The following is a 17533-nucleotide window of genomic DNA, read 5'->3' as shown; positions in this document are numbered from 1 at the left end:
AATGTTCCTCTGTGTTGGAATAGAGGACTCCTGTGAAGTGTGGTCCTAGGCTTCAGTTTTTATGAACATTTTCATTTTAAACATTGAAAGAAAAAGTGGGAATGTTGGAATCCAAATGTCAAAAAAAAAAAAAAAAAAATTAATAGAATTACCACCTCGTAGTTGTATGTAAGATTAGTTATAGGACATAATCATAGTCATAATCCCCCCTTCCTATGTTACAGCATCTAATAATGGCCTGAGATGTTTTTTTATGATGTCACAGTGAAGTTGACCTTTGACATTTTAGATATAAAATGCCATCACTTCATTTTATTCTTAAATAAATGTGTGTTAAATTGTGTCATAATTAGTGTATGATTTGTGAGTTATGGCCAAAAAACATGTTTTGAGAGGTCACAGTGACCTTTGACCCTTGAAATTCTAATCAGTTCATCCTTGAGTACAAGATGTATGTATAAATGTTTGTGCCAAATGTAATGAAATTCCCCCTAGGCCTTCCTGATATATAGCATTCACAAGGAGGTGAGATCACCTTGACCTTGAATTTTGATCTTTGACCCCCAAAATCTAATCAGTTCGTCCTTGGGTCCAAATGAATGTTTGTTCCAAATTTGAAGAAGTTCCCTCAGGGCGTTACTGAGATATCACATTCATGAGAATGGGAAGGACGTATGGACTGACAACCTGAAAACAAAATGCAGAAATGAAAAGACAATCATCATGCACACGATGACCAACATGAAGCCTGTGACTTAATCGCCTCTTTAAGATTTAATGGCACCCAACAAAAATTAGCTCCGCTGACTTTGTTGTCTCCAACTCCAACATGACGGAAACTTGACTTGTGAAGGATCAGGCTTTTTCCCCCTTCAACTAAGACAAGGCGTAGAGATCTGCTTTCACTTGTGCAGCGTATTACTGAGCACTGTTATATTTAGAGTGTGGTGCTAGTTTTTTTTAAAGTTTTATTCCAGTATCTAGTAAAGATTTTAATAATTAATGTTGTTGTTTTTTTATTCATGCCGTATCTGAAAACACAAAAATCTTTTAGTGATTCGATTTGGATTAGATTTAGATTTTAGTGACACTAATGACCCAGTCCTTTCAGCTTTAAAGACACATGCATGTGAAAATGACACTGAGGAGGGCTGAATTATTTACATACAGTACATGCATGTATAATCCATGTGCTGTGTGTAGAAGAGAAGAAGAAGAAGAAGTGCAGCAGTGTAATGAATCCTGTTGAGTGTGAGTGTTGCTGAACTCAGGAGGTTTTCTGGCCTCGTCACCTCGTTACAGATCACCGCAAAGTGCTGCTTAATTATTCCTTGCCACAGGGCCAAATGTTCATTATGCCACAACTAATTACTGCTACACTGCTGTAATCCTTTACAGCCAAACGGACACAGCAATGTGTGTGTGTGTGTGTGTGTGTGTGCGTGCAGCTCAAAGTTGTACAGTGAATGGGAATGTGAAAATGTTAGCTCAGATCACTACAAGTGTAAATGAAGCTTAATTGCCTCCGTTCTGATTTTAAGTCAGTTTAAAAGGGTGTAGTTTAAGGGGTCCAGTCAAATGCTTCATCTGAATGAAGACTGAGGGGTGAAGCTCAAAGGCCTGGATGTGGCTTCAACTTTGGTTGTTGTTTACTTGTAAACATCATATTAAATAATAATAATAATAAAAGCTACCTACTGAGTCACTGTGTAACATGAATGGCATCACTCATTGTAATGAACCCACAGACAATTATTACCCAAGTTTGCTGCACAGAGCCTATTAGCCTCTTTCACCTCATAGGTTTTCCAGCCCCTCTGTGCATCAAAAAATTCCTGTTGATGTCATATTGACATCATACCAGCAACACTGCAAAAGAAACACAAGACACTGTAAAATTGATTTCCATCATAGCATCTGACTCTGGAAGAATATTTCTCACAATCTTTACTTTTTGTTTTAAAAATGCACACTGAAACATCAATAGTGTGTTTGTTTGATTTTATTTTTTTTAACATCCTGTGGAGACGGGTGAAGGTGTAGCTGAGCAGCAGAGGAGCGCCAGTGTGTTCGCGTCTGTCATTAGCTGTTGAAGTGAGCTGAGGAAAATAGCAGAGCTTTTGTCTGTAAGTGGCTTACCTTTTCTCATTACCGCAGGATTTCTGTGCAGCTAACGGACAGTTTGGTCACTTCACTCCTTCAGGTAATTACACATTCTTTGTTTCTCGTCTCCATGGAGGGAAATGAAAAGAGGGCTGAAAGAGTGATGAGACCGCAGTGCTTACACAGTGTGTTAATAATGATCCCTGCTCCTCAAGAAATTGGAGATGAGGACAGTTTGACTAAACATAGCATACACATTATTGCATTTGTACACCCAGAAAATATCTTCAGTCCATTTAAAAGTCTGAATAGATAGTTTCACCTCACAAAAGCAGCACAAAGTTTCGCTGTGGTGCTGTGAGCTAAATGCTAATGTCAGCATGCTAACATACTTAAATTATTATTTATATAGTATTTGCATTTCACACCACATTCAGCTCAGGCTGATGGGAAGGCCATTACTTTGCACAGGATTGGACCTAATAATGATGACAGATATAAAGTCTGAGGATCACCAATGTTGTTGCAATTAATGAATGGTTGCATCATGAAAAGATGAGTTGTTTAATTTAATCTTTATGATAAAAGATAAAATATTAATGGAAAAAATAGAGAAATACCGATTATATTAGAAAATACACATGCCAAAAGAAAAGGTACTTTTTAAAAAAATTTGAAATTTTGAAAATGTATTTTATACTTTTTTTTGTGGAATTAATTTATAAAATGGATTTTTTTTAAATTACAATAATTCTAATAATTTTATTTTACTAATAATTTTCTTAACATGTAAAAATGAATTTGGAAAAAAATTACAAGAAAATGAAATAAACCTACAAAGAAATTTAAAAATGAAAAGAATAAAAAAATACAGAAAGGTATTTCCATTAAAATGTGTTCTCTTTCATTTGTGCTAATGAATACTTTTCAAAATGATGTAACAGCAAGGTTATATATTATTTTTTAATGTATATTTAAATGCAGACATACAAAAACAACCTTGGGAGAAATGGAGAAATGTTGATAAATAAGCAGTAAAAAAATGAAATAGTTGTTTAAGTCAGCATTATCAAGCCTCTCTAATAATTTTAAGAGGGAATAACATTAATTAAAATTTTAGTGCATGTATTCAGCAGAAATAAATAAATGACAACCCTGAACCTACTTAAAGTGTGAAAGCCGCACATGATATATGTTTCATTCATGAGCTGCTTCTAGTTTTACTATCACACAAATCAGTGTTTTATAAAACAACCTAATGCATGAACATTAAGATTTTTTCATAAAATAACATGGAAATTAAAGATTTAACTGGATTCTAACCCTCGGTAGCTCGCTGATCACATCCGCTTATCTTCATCAGCCATGTGACGCTCTTCGTATCTGTCTCTGGAGAGTCTCTCTGTCAGTAAAGCTCTTAAACAGTCTAGTTACCCATAATGCACATCACTTAAATAACCCTCATAATTCAGTCAGTTGGTCTGTTCAAATCATCTGGGAACTAGAGTGTTCATAGGTCAATAAGTAATTCAGTGGTTCTACATGTTTACATATTTCATAATAGTATCAATGCTGTTGGTGGACAAGCTTTTCATCTGCAAAATGTCAATTTGGCATTTCTCTTCATGCTCCTGTGTTGTTTCCAAAGTCTATCTGGGTCTGACACAAGGAAAATGATTAGGATGTATGGATCTGCTGATTTATTGATCTGCTGCTGGAGGTTGCAGACTGACCTGAGAGAGAGAGAGAGAGAGAGAGGAATAATGTTTAGATTAGGTTCCTCCGCCATGAAACATGAAGAGGTTAGCCAATGGTGTGTTACTGTCATCCAGCAGTGGTTTGTCACAACAAACTCAGGCCTTTGGTTTGGTTTGTTTTTTTCCTCGTCGTTGCATCTGCCCAGACTAAAACGCAACCCATAGAGTTTTCACTAACTAACTAAAAAGCTTTCCTAAATGTCTCCTTTTAGAAAACACTGAAGTGGTGTGATCGCCGGGTGTAAATGTAACAAATGTGACGCGTTTTAAAACTGAACCGTGTTAGTGTTGACGCTAGTTGGATGGAGCGGCTGCACATACCTGAACATGTTGAACATGAGCATGACAGTAACCAAGTGGTAACCAAGTTGACCAACTGGAGCAAGATTGAGTTTGTGAGAGGTTCTAAGCCTGACCACTAAGTCATACAAATGAAGCTCATGGTGAACTGTTGACTAACTGCAGTTCTAAATCATGATACCTACAGTTGGAGGGCAGCTAATAAATAAGAGAGATAATTAAATCACAATCTAAAAATCATCTTCAAGATCAAGTTTATCTTATCAATACCTTGTTTGTTTGCTGTGGGAAAATAAAGCCCTGGCACACAGAACAGGACTGTTGCACTGCATAGTAAAACATGCTTTCATGTCAAGTTTGACATTCAGACCCTCACCTGTTCTCCCCGAAAATTCATACTCAGGTAATCGAAGCAAACAACTGGTAGATTAATCTGTTCTGAAAATCTGTTAGTTTGATAATAAACAGTTTGTTTCTCTCCTGTAAACCACTTTGGAAATGGATTTTCTCATCAGCCATCAAGTATTAAAATAACTGAACTGAGAGGAGATTCAGAGAGAGCGAATGGTAGAGTTAGCATTGCCCTGCATAGCCCCGGGGCCTCTTGGCCTCTCTGGTTCTCCGTGCAGCCTCAGCTCCTCCTCCTCCCCTCTGGCTGATTTGTCAGAGCCACTTTGTAGCAGCCAGTGGAAAGCCTCTAGGGTTTACCCACAATCTTGGGGGACCCACTGGTATCGCTCCAGACCAGACCTCTGAGGTCAGCTGCCTGCCGGCTATGGCCACCCCCAAAATTTTTAAGGGGACATAGATTTAACACAAACATGTCCAAGCTGTTCTCAGTGGAGGGTGTGAATAATAAAACAGAATCTGAGGCCTGAAGCTGTTGGAAGGGAAAAATTGCAGAAGTTTCATTTCATTCTCCACAAAACGTGAATCATTTATAAGTGATAGTGATTAACATTTATATAAAATACCTAATAATATAGATAATGCTTTTCTTTCTTTTTTTTAACCTTCTTAAGATTTGAAAATTATAGCAACATTTTGCTGCAAAACAGGGTGGCCCACCTGGTAGAACACATACCATTCAGGCTTTGTTCCTTACCGCGGCAGCCCAGGTTCAAATTTAGCCTGGGATAGATATTAATGATATCAGGGGTCAAGGGTACTAACCAAATGATGGACTACGGCTAGCATGTTTCTCACTGGCTAACCCATTAGCACAGATTTCCAGGTACATTTGCTTTCCAATTAGTCCTGAGAAGTTGCTACATCACCAAACAACCATTTAGTTCATAAGGACATGAGCTTCTCTCCACTGTGACATATTGAGTGAATCAAGTCATTCCTAGTTTGCTCTCAGAGCACTTGAATTACCAGATTAAAGCGAAACAACAGATAAATGACTATAAATAAAATGTTTTTTTTTTTTTTTTTTTGTAAATTAGAATGAAAAGCAAACTTTAAATGTAAGATACAAAAGTCATTAATTTCTTCCTAAACTACAATCCAGAGCTCATCTTCATGGATCAGCCGTGATGCTGTTGCCACGTTAATGAGAGCACCTGAGTCTGCTGTCACACCTGTGTGTTAATTAGCCCGTCATCTATCGACAGGAGTACGGCTCGTTAACCACAGACGGTGAGAAGAAGAAAGCTGGGAGGTTTTAATGTGTAGATGACATCAAATGAAAGGTAGGAAAATAATGACAGGATTTATTTGCTCGAAAGAGACTCTCAAGATGAAAACGTTCCAGGTTAATGACGGAAAAATTTTAATACCAATGAACTGCACCTTTATGCTTTATCGTGTCAGCATGTTGAGGAACGACTCTGGTGGTTTGGATAAGAGGTGGATGCCGGAAACCACTGATTTGAGGCGTAACTTGTTGTTGAACTCACTTTATTCTATTTGTTTATTCTATCATTGACTTAAGCTAATATTTCGTAGAAAGGTGGATTTTGACCCCATTGTGTTACAGTAGGGTGGTTCATTGGAGGCTTGTCCAGAAATGGGCAAAGAGGTGGGGCGTGTGCAGAGCCGAAACTTCAGTGGATGCTGTTTTTTTTGTACCAGGCTGTAAACATGTTTATTTCTGCTGTAAAGTTGGACATTTTAGCATGGGAGTCAGTGGGGATTGACTTGCTTTTGCCAGCCTCCAGTGGTCATTTGAGGAACTGCAGTTTTTGACAACACATCCGTGTCATTCCGGGCAGAAAAATTAGTGGCCAACAGGTATTGGAACTTGCATGTTCAATGTGGAGCACACACTGGCCCAAAAATAATTCTTTCCTTGGAAAAAGGGAGGTATGAGGAGTGAATTTCATCAGAAAAAAAACAAAACAAACAACTTTCATCAGAGATGACAGTTTAAATTCCTCACATCAACACCTCTGACCTGTTTAATAAGTGACAGCTGCTTTAGACTTCATATCCTCCTGCTTTTATTTAATGAAGTATGTCACAGTGAGATTAGATATTAACATGTTAACAGCTCTCTGACACTCTGTTGAACACGACACAGCGGGAAATGTTTGGATGAGGTGAGTTTTTTTTTTTTTTTTTTCTCAGTGTAATGACATGTTCTTCCATCAAATGTAAAAAGTGAAGAGGGAACTCACTGCACTCGCTGTGGACGAGAGTGTCAGTTAATGGAAATGGAAATGTGAGGTTTAAATGTGTTTCTTTGTGCAGTTCAGCAGGAAGAGTGCATTTAGCCTCAAGTACAGATTTAGTATCTTCATATCACTCCCATCTATCTATCTATCTATCTATCTATCTATCTATCTATCTGTCTGTCTATCTGTCTATCCTGGTGTTCAGGGGTTTTCGCCTGTGGTATGGTGGTTAATCATCAGTAGTTTGGATTATGGAGCCAATCAACGGTAACGGCAATCATGGACACCAGTGTGCTACAGGGCTGCAATCAGAAATACAGTAATTGCAGTTATTGATTATTTGGAAACACAAAACACATACATCGATTGCATCATGAATTCCTGCTTCTCACCATTAAAAAATAAATTATAAGCGTTTATATGATTAATTAATGTTTAATGGATTATCAGATAATAAATGCCTCAATTCATCCTGTACACCAGGGGGAATAATCAAAGGCTAATCTTAAGAAACTGGTTGATAAAAATGATCAAATGATCAAAATAAAAACTTAAATTTACTTATATGTAAATATTTACATATATACATTTGACTGATTGATTGAACTGGGGTTATTTTTTCACATCACATCATATATCTATTCATAGTCGTACTATTTCAGAGGTCTAACAAGCAAGCAACAGAACCGTTGGAACTTCCTGTCAGAACTTTTCATAATAAAAGCTAAAAGCTTGTTTGAAGGATAGAATTGCAGAAATACACATTTACATTCTTGTGCTTTTATTTTGTAGACAACACCACTAAAGAGGAAGTGATTCTGTGGGTAACTATTACTGCTATAATGCAGATCTATTGTACAGCCAGGCGCTGTGTGCTGCTCCTGATGTGACAAGGTTGTGTCATTTACTCTCAACGTGGATAAAAGTATAATAAGCATCTTCAGGTGGGAGGAGATTATCTATTTCAAGCTTAATGTGAGACTGTCAGTTCAATATTGTAAAATAAAAAAAAATTTGATTATCAAAATAATCTGGCGGGCCAGATATTATTATGCCAACCACTGCTGTACGCCAATGACTGCACATTCCACGCTGCCAACATGTGTGGCATGATAACTGCACAGCTGCACACAAATACAGATGGTGCTACAGCAGCCCCCCCCACCGACACAGTTTGGATGAGTGGTATAGGAAATGGATAGATGGATAAATACCATAAAAAGACTAAAAAGACAGTGGCAAGATTGTGAATGTGTGACTGACTAAAATAAACAAGTAGTAGAAACTACTGTATGAACATGGGAACAAATAAAATTAATTCTCTACTGATCTGTTTGGCATTTGGCATTTCTGAGATGCTTTAAATCTGATTTATATATATATATATATATATATATATATATATATGGGTACATATGAATCTATTTTAATTACCACATTCCTTTTCTTAATATTCTCTGTTAATGACTTAATGACACAGATTCCAAAGAGGTCGTCCCTGCACAACAGCAGAGGTAGAGTTGCAAATACAGCAGCACTAAGAAGAGTACAGAGTGTTCATGTGCCAAGGGTGTCTTCTAATGTGGTGTTGATCCTATTAACACTATTGTTGATGCTCAAAACAAGACGTTTTAACGATAGAATCAATACAACCAATAGGAGTGTCTCCTTAAATACCTACAGCCACAGGCGTACCAGGCCTCAGTTGTCATGGTTACAATAATAAACCCGTGGACTGTACTGAAAAGTGGCGTACCTACCTTCGTCGCCATGATTACTATAATAATGGTCATGGCTTGTTTAGGTTTACACCCCAAAAACTACTTGGTCAGGTTTAGCAAAAGAAAGTTATTTGGGATAAAATACTAAATACTACTGAGTACTTCCTCAGCATTACACAATCTTTGTTGTCGCAGTTACAATAACAACTTGGTTAACTTTGTCAAACAGTCATGGATGATAGACCTAGTAATGATTCAGACTGCTGCTCTGTAAAAAACGAGCCAATTCGTTGTATCAGTGGGTTGAAAAAAATAACCTGTATGGTTGTTCAGGTTGGAGGATTGGTTGGCTGAATCAACTCACGGTCAGTTTGGATCTTACATTCCCTCTCACTTGACAAACCTACGCCCTTGGACAACCCTTCTAGAGTGTTTGAGATGGCAGTCACGTCCATGTTCAGGTTGACTTCCTCCGAGCAAACTAACGTTCCTGCTCAGGAGGGCCACGCACTCCCTTTTCCCCCGGAAACAATCAGACCTGGCAACTTGCAGCCATCGATTTATTTATTGTCTCCGAACTAATCAACATTTGGAAATGAGTGGGGCAATGAGAGGTAACCAGGCAACAAACTCTGGCAATATAAATCCAATCTGTGAAAGGGGAAATGAGATATTTCCATTTATTTTTAATTGAAGTCTCTGTTTGTTTGTTCCATCCATCATCTACCATCCACTCCTCGTAAGGTTGAATTCCTCTCCTTTCTTTCTATCTGTCTCTCGTCTCTGTAAATATTACCTTGAGGTGAATAACTTCACCTGGTGTTCAGCTCCTCTGCCCCTGAGCCTTTTTTGTCAGAAATGAAAGTGTGTCTGATTCACAGGCTCTGTCCATTTGCAAGGTTGATAAAAGAGAGAGGCGCTTGGTCCCTGCTCTATAATTTCATTCACTCGTCCACAAAGAAATCATTTACACAGATCCTCAAATGGCTTCAAATGCACTGCACACTTTTTTTAGTCTGGGCGCTGAGGTCTGCGATAATGTAGGTCTTAACTAGAATCCCTTTTCATCGTCGCCCCTTAATCTTTTCACGTCTGAATGAGCGACTCCAAAAGGATTTTAAAGCCCTAATTTAATCCCCTGCCTAATTTCAAAGTGGCTGTCACATTAACGCTCACTGAGAGCAGCGGAGGAGTCTGGGAATCGATGAGGGAGCCACTGGGAGACTGACTGGTTGCCAGTGTCTGTCCAAGCTTCATCCAATTTACGGATTTACCTGTACAACAGCCTCTAATGGAGGAAAACGACTTTTATTTGAGGTTTGACACCGGCACCTACTGGATCAGGACAGTCTGACACTGCAGCTACTATTGCGTGATCAATGAGGTTTAAGTGCCTAAAAGCTCTGATTCTTTGCACAATTTAATTTTTAGTTTGATTAAAAGGTTTTTCACAAATGTCACAGAATAGCAAATGTTCTTGAATTTCCTTGTCCTTATTTCCATGTTCTGGCCTAAAATGAAGCCTTGACATCTGCAGCTACTCTCAACACAAGAGTCATTCAGAAGCTGTTGTGAAACCTTCTGTCATATCATATCATCTATAACCTTGTGTTTGCCAGCTTTGAACACACAGTGTACAAATCCTTGAACTTATGTTTGTTGTTGGACCATGGAATTGAATAGCATGTTGTTGTCTTTCAGCTGCTTCTGTCAGGTGTTATATTTGATTTGGCATGGGTTTTTATGCCAGATGCACGTCCTGACGCAATCTGGGTTTTAGGGAGTCGGGGATTAAACCACCAAGGGTTGGGCTAGTGGCCTTTATCAGGTTTTTAGAACAACACTTGATGAAGACAGAGAGGTTCTCCAGGTACAGCAGGTCATCATTAACTGCAGGGTTGGTGGCTTGACCCCCAGCCCTTCAATGACCACACACTGATGTGTCCTTGAGCAATACACTGATGTTTCTGTTCAGTAGCTTGCGTGGTAGCCTTGGTTTGAGTGTGAAGGACACTGGAAAGTGCTTTAGACAAAAGCATTTCATAAATGATGATAAACACAACATCTAATTGAATGGGTCCAACTGATGGGACTAGAATATGTGATGCTGCTTTAGACCGGTGTACAGTCATAAATGTTTCTGTCAGGCAGTTCAGAAACTTTAATTAAACAGTGAAAGTTTAGAAACACCTGCTGCACATAGCTAATAATATAGATATTATTGATTCACCTGACTATATTTTTGTCAATTAAACCAATGAAACCTGATTGTTTAGGCTATACAATCTGAGAAAACTATGAAAATGCTAAAGTGATGTGCACACATTGCTTGAAGCCCTGTATATTATATTTGAAGTTGCATTAACAAGAGAACATTTTACCTTTTTATCTGATATATATCTTAAATAATTCATCATCAAAACTGCTGGTGAGCATCATGTTACTGTTTTAGCACTGTAATGACTTTTTTTCTTCTTGTAAGTCACCTCTGTTTTTATGGTGCTGTAAATTGTATTGTATATTGCATTAAAATGGTGACATCTCTTGGTCTGAGAGTTCTCTGCCTGGATTTAAGCTTCGCACAATAGAAAATAAATAAATAAAACACTTCACCAAAGAAAAACAGAAACAACATTTAAATTTTAAACTAAAGTTGCTGGACTTAATAAGAAAAACAAATAAACTCCTGTGTGGACTGTTGTGTACTGGGAGTGACGGCGGTTTGCAGCAGTAAATGAAGGATTAACACAGGCAGGTTTATCAGGGATTAAAGTGACATGACGGCTGCTATCTGTCTTCAGACTAATATTGACAGACGCTGCTGTAGTTTTAATTGTGCGAGCCGTATTGTTGTGGCGGGATTACGCCTTGTACCTTAACCTCCCTCCCCCCTCACCTCACTGCTCATCTCCAGCTGTAAACACTGTCATGTCACCTTATTAAATCTAAATGTCTGTTTTTCCTGCTGCTGAGGTTTTAAGTCACTGTTGTTTCACGGCGTTCAGCAAGAAGTGGCTTAACGCTCTCACTTAATCCCACGATGGATATTACAGCAGAATGGCCACGTCGCAGCCAAAAAAAAAAAAAAAAAAAAGAACGAGTGTTCCGGTATCTAATGTGGTGGATTAGAGGGGATTAATGCGTCATCTGCCCACCACGGGGCTGATTAATCCAGCTGCTTGTTTTGTTGGAGGTCAGAGGTTGTCCAGGGTAGGGGTTGGGGGTGGCCTAGGATGACAGACAGGTCAGACAAATATTGGTTAAATATTAGCTCGACATACAATAAAGCTGTTCCTCCTCAACAGCAGGGGATCCCCAAGAATCTGGTTAGTCTATACATAAAGTAATTAAGGAAAGAATCTAACTAATTCCTAACCAGAAAGTATTTTATCCTGTTTAAAACATCCTCTAACATTTTAAAGCTTTCTTCATCTGTTCAGCTTTAAACATGTCAGCTAATGGCTTTTTACTAAGTGTGACTCCAAAATGTGTTCACCATGATAAAAGTCAGTCTACATTTAACATTTCTTTTTAAATTTGTGCACAAAATACATGAATGGAGACTGCAGAAATTCAAGAACAAGCAAAAACATCACAATACAACTGAAAAAGTTTCCACATGGATGAAGAGAAAATGTGTAAAGGTTGATAGAAATAGATGATATAGTCGGACCTGCTTCTCCTTTTGGTTTATTTCCTGTAGTGTTCAGTATGTTGCAGGTCCTGTTTATTAGTTTTTTAGGGGGGTATTTTAAAAATTTGGTTGGTGGAAAGATCGGCCACAGGCGAGTTTGGTTTTTGATGCCGGTTGAAAAAAAACCTTAATATCAAATCTTTGTCATGAATGTCAAATTGCACCGGGCCCTTTTTGTAACTGTCCTCATACAAAGGTTTGGTCTGAGGTTTTTATAAAAAGTAGGGTAGAGCAGGATGAATTAAATGTGGGACATACAAATGTGTGTATCAAGTCAGATCTCTCAGACTGCATCAGCCGAACAACACGCACCACGTCCTACACCCGCAAAATACTGCGTGGATACATCAAACCTATGTGGAGTTTTTATTCCAAACCATTTTTTTTTTTTTTTTTTTTAATGACAAGTTGTGTTTATTTTTTCATGTGTCATCATCATGATCATATTACAGATTGCTAAATACTTTAACATATCCAGAAGTTTGCAATGTCTGGATTTTACATTATATAAGTAAATAAGGGTCAACTGTCGGGAGTCACTGTCGGGACAATGAGCGTTTCTTTCGTCCTGCTAATGCAGTCGCACTGTGTGTTACAACGTTTATTGAAGTGTGTGTGTCATATTTTACTAACGGAATATGCTGAGTTAGAGTGAGAAATCCAAATGTGAATTATTTGACTTCTAAAGAATAAATTTTACTTTACAATTAAATTCCAAAATTTGTTTGCAATTACACATGAACAAGAACATTGTCAGACAATTTTGGTAAAAACAAGAAGAACATAAACAATTCATGTTTATACTGTTGTGTTTAATCTGTTCCACGAGTGTATTTCTAAACAATGCACAACTTCTTTTCAGAGTCATGTTATACCAATATCGTTGAACATTTGTACAAAATAAAACCTGGTATTGATAGAACACATGTGAGTTGTTGATCGCATGAAAACAAATAGTTTGTCTCAGACCTGATGAGTACCGCACTTTGTTCAAGGCACAGATAAACACATCCTCTTGCATTGTGCTTGAAAATGCTCATTGAGGCTCTGGATTACAGATAGAGATCTTGCTCTGTTGGTTGCAAACTGTAACGAGGGCTCCACTGGAGACTGTCTTCAGATCTGATGGAATTTTTTTTTTTCAGATCTTGGACCCCTGCTTAGACTGAGTGGGCCGAATCAGCAGAGCCTGGAAAAAAACAGCTGTAACAACCACAGTTACTGGTCTATGGTGAGCCGTCATACACTGTATTTACAGAGAACTAATACAATTTTCTTATCAATGTTTTTTTTTTTTTTTTTTTTTTTAATTTTTTTTAGTTGAGGTTTAGTTTTCAGAATTCAATTCTGAAAAAAAAAAAACATTATATGAAATTGAGTTGTTCTGATGTTAGCTTCATCTCTGTGCAGCCAGCTGTTGTGAAACCAGATGTTGTGAAACCAGACTGAAAGCAGGGAGACACTGTTAGCCTTGCTCCATCACAAGGGCAAAAATAAACATTTCCAGCAACTACAAGTGTGTGTGTGCGTGCATGCTATCCTTTCAGCCACTAGACTAAGAGCTGACCCACATTACATTTGCAAATCAGAGAAATCTGTCTTAACCCCTACATCACTTCATCTATAACACCCTTCCACCATCCCTTCATCCCTCCATCCATCCATCCGTTCATAATACCCCCCCTCCTTCCAGTGTTTGTTCTTTTTTCGTCCCCTTTCTCTCTGTCCAGTGAATCACCCAAATCAGATTAGCGCTGACATATGCTGCCACCATTAAGACCACCTACTGGGTCCACACACACACTCACACAAACAAACGCACGCACACACACACGCACACACACACACACACACACACACACACACACACACATACACACACACACACACACACACACACACACACACACACACACACACAGAAAGTGGTTTGAAGCACTTACAGGAAGCTGCAACAAGATGGAGAATCCATGACAGTCACACACACAGATACAGTGTTCATGTCTGTAGAGCTGTTGGAGAACAGACAATCTACTCTGCACTGCCTCTGTCTTTATGAGCTGGTTCGGTCTTTGGTTTATTTATTTGGCATTTTTTCTTTAAGTGCAACAATTGATCAATTAAAAAAATGTTGCTAAATAATTTTCTGACCTTCTGACCTGACACTAATCAACTGTTTCAGCTCAAGGAAGATTAAGTCTTAAATCTTTGGAAAGATTACATCTGTTTAAGTACAAACTGTGAAGTATCTGTTTCTTGAGTACTAAAAAAAATATTATAACATGGAAGTTATATTGTGCAGGGAACTGGGATGCAGATTTTCACAGTACACTTTAAACTTGTAAACTTGTAGTGAAGTGAACCAAATGATGGAGCTTCCATCTGCTCCACATGTGAACAAATGGCAGCTGCAAACACGAATCAGATGAAATCAGATGCGGGTTCTTCTACCATGAAATGATTCCACATGAACAGCAGAAGGTGAAGCCAGGACATCAAGGTTCAGGTTTGGCTTCAGCTGGGACTCTCAGGCTGCAGAAGAACTCGTCTAAATGAATTCCGACCTGATTCATCAGCATCCACCAGAGAGTCCAGCTGGTTCAGGTCAGTTTTGTTGCCGTAAGCGGTTAAACTCTGTTCTCTCTCTCTGGATCCGCGGGTGGCTCCATCACTCATACATCCAGACTCCATCCGAATACATCCAAATACTCTGAACTGTATTTAACATTCAAGACAACCTCCTAAAGTTTCCAAGAGATACTAAACAAGTCAGGTCGATTTACACTAAAATGCCAACCTCAGTCACTTCCACTAATCAGAAGGTATGTAACAACTTTCTTTCTTATAAATTGTGGATTTTGACAACCCTGTATATTATGAATTTCATTTAAAGTTTGCATGTCCACAAGTGTGGGACTGTCCATGCATTTGGATTCAGCCCACAACTTGTTATGGACCCAAGTGTTGAATGATGATCGGCAAAACAGATCACTGGTCTTAACACTCAATTCTCACAAAGCTCTGCACTAAATAAACTTAAAGTTCCCATATTTTACACTTTCTGGTGTTTTGTTTTGAAGTTTTGGTTTCCAGAGGAAATCAGGCTTCTTTCTGGACATCTAGTAATAACAGGACCAAGGCTCTGAGCCTCTCCTCCGATTGTCTGACTGTTTTCTGAGTGATTGAATAAAAATAAAGCAGATTTCAGCTAAACACTCAGACAAACCAAATCCTGCAGGGTTGGATGGTGGGTGTAGGTGGGCTTGGAGTATGGCTGAGGGTGTTGAATGCTTTGTTGTGACATCACAAAGTTGTAGAGGTCCTGATGGCTCGTTTTAAGGCTCGGTTTCTGAATACAGGCTGTGTGCATTTCTCTGTGGACTGAGCACTTTGATACTTTCACAGTATTATTAAAGAATCTAGACCTGCTTTATAATCAAAAAAGACATGGACTTCTACCTTTATACTACATAGGACCTTTAACAAAGGGTGCTACCTCGTGCTCTTGAATTGCTTTCACTGTGCACACAAATTAACACAACCTAATATTAAGGTAACATGTCTCAAGTGGCTATGATAAAACTGTGTATGAAATGATCTAAATAAAGCTCATTGAACCTACAAAGAATACTCAGTTGATTTATAGTGAGTTCCAGCTCAGTGTGTATCTGTTTGGACAAACCTTTACTGCTCTGGCTCACTGCTCTCCTAAAGCAATTTTCAGCATGAATATGTGACAAAAAATGTATTTCAAACTGAACCCAAATGCAGAAACAGACAGAGGCTTATGGGGTGAGGTAAAACTGCAGACAGTCTGATTAGGTGAGAATGTTATTGAGTTCACAGTTCACACTCATCCGGTAATGGGTGATGGTCGGAGGGGTCCTGAGGTCCAGCTGGATTTCCAGATGGTGAATCAGGAGAACAAGACAAGAATGGCAAGTGTGTTCCTAAGACGTGTCCAGGAGATGAGACGAGATGAGAGGAAGTCCAGTTGAGTGGAGACTGAAGACTGGAGATACCATGTTGGATACCGTGTTGGAGCAGAGCATGCAGGCAGACCAGGAAATCAGCGAGGTGACTAGAGATGAACCAGCGTAGCTGAATCAACAACGTGGCAAGGAATGGTGAGTAAAGGAAGGCTTGATTGGAGATGACCAGCAGGTGAGTAGAAACGGCAGGTGTATGTCTTGAAGCAATCTCAGGCAACCTTGTCTGCCACAACATGCTCTGTCACACATAAACACATACACAGGGACAGACGGGGGAGGGGAAAACAAAAGGAGGGAAAAGAAAGTGGAGGCACGCTCTCAACTGTGACAGAATACTGGACTCAGATTTATCAGGTGGAGACCACTCCACATGAACGATCACACTGCTCCATAAGTGCTGGATGTATGTAAGATGGATGATGTTAGTTCACTATATGTTTCTGCTGCCTCGAACACAACACTGTTTAACATACAGGCAAAATCAGAAAAATACTCAAACACTTTTGAAACAAAAGAATGAACAGGATTTGACTCCCGACTGGCAGAAACAAGGACGTGTTTGTGTGTGTGAGCTGCACCATGTTTCTGTTATTGACTCAATCAATCACACACCAACATAATAACAGAGGCACTGTGTGTAAGCTCTGTGTCTCTTCTCTTGTCTGTTCAAGCCTGTTCAAGTGGTGATTGACTTTAATTACTAACAGTGATGTGAGGAGCACAATAATATTCCCTCAGTCCCTCTGCTACTGCTGCTGCTTCTCTCATCGTCCATTTATATAACACTACATAACCCTGCTCTGTGTGTGTGTGTGTGTAAGAGAGATAGAGAGAGAGAGAGAGAGAGAGAGATAAAGAGGTTGTCATTATGTTTGCACCAGGTTTCCATCAGTTTTGCACAGTCCATATGAGCGTCTATCCATCCCTCCATCCACTTCTCTGAGTGGATGGAGGGAGGGTTAATAGCTGAGGAAGCTGTCAGTCACTCTCCATCAATAATCTGTATTGATTTGGTGTGTGTGTGAGGTGTGTTGGGTTGACGTTAGGCAGCTTCCAGTCTGTGCGTGTGTGATAACAAAGATATAACTGTATTCAGTGGGTAAATATAATTGTTGTTTTATAGAGTATGACTTCACTTAATTGGTTTAGATTCTATGTGATATTATAATTTTCTCTTTTTTTATGTGTTTATTTTGGAGCAAAGCTGCTGCTTTACCAGCTCATTGCTGATTCTATATAAATATCTAATGTAAAAACAGTCAGATTTACACTTTTTACTAACCTTGGAGCACAAGCAGCATATTCACAATACAGGGATGACAAAATCTTTTAGATGTCTGACTACTGT

At 38.7% G+C, this 17533-nt stretch overlaps 1 long non-coding RNA gene across 1 annotated transcript; it reads left to right on the top strand.

Moving 5' to 3' along the window:
- The first annotated feature begins 5478 nt into the window (after positions 1-5478).
- On the top strand, positions 5479-13795 carry LOC139605953 (uncharacterized). The gene is made up of 3 exons (XR_011684509.1): positions 5479-5854; positions 13339-13424; positions 13604-13795. It is a non-coding gene; the product is annotated as an uncharacterized lncRNA (long non-coding RNA).
- The last annotated feature ends 3738 nt before the right edge of the window (positions 13796-17533 follow it).

The sequence above is a fragment of the Trachinotus anak genome, unplaced genomic scaffold (assembly GCF_046630095.1).
Source record: "Trachinotus anak isolate AG129_WGS33_773 ecotype Australia unplaced genomic scaffold, CSIRO_AGI_Tana_v1 ptg000021l, whole genome shotgun sequence".
NCBI classification, from domain to species: Eukaryota; Metazoa; Chordata; class Actinopteri; order Carangiformes; family Carangidae; genus Trachinotus; species Trachinotus anak.
The sequence above is the reverse complement of the archived record's forward strand: the minus strand, read 5'-3'. Positions and strand labels throughout refer to the sequence as shown.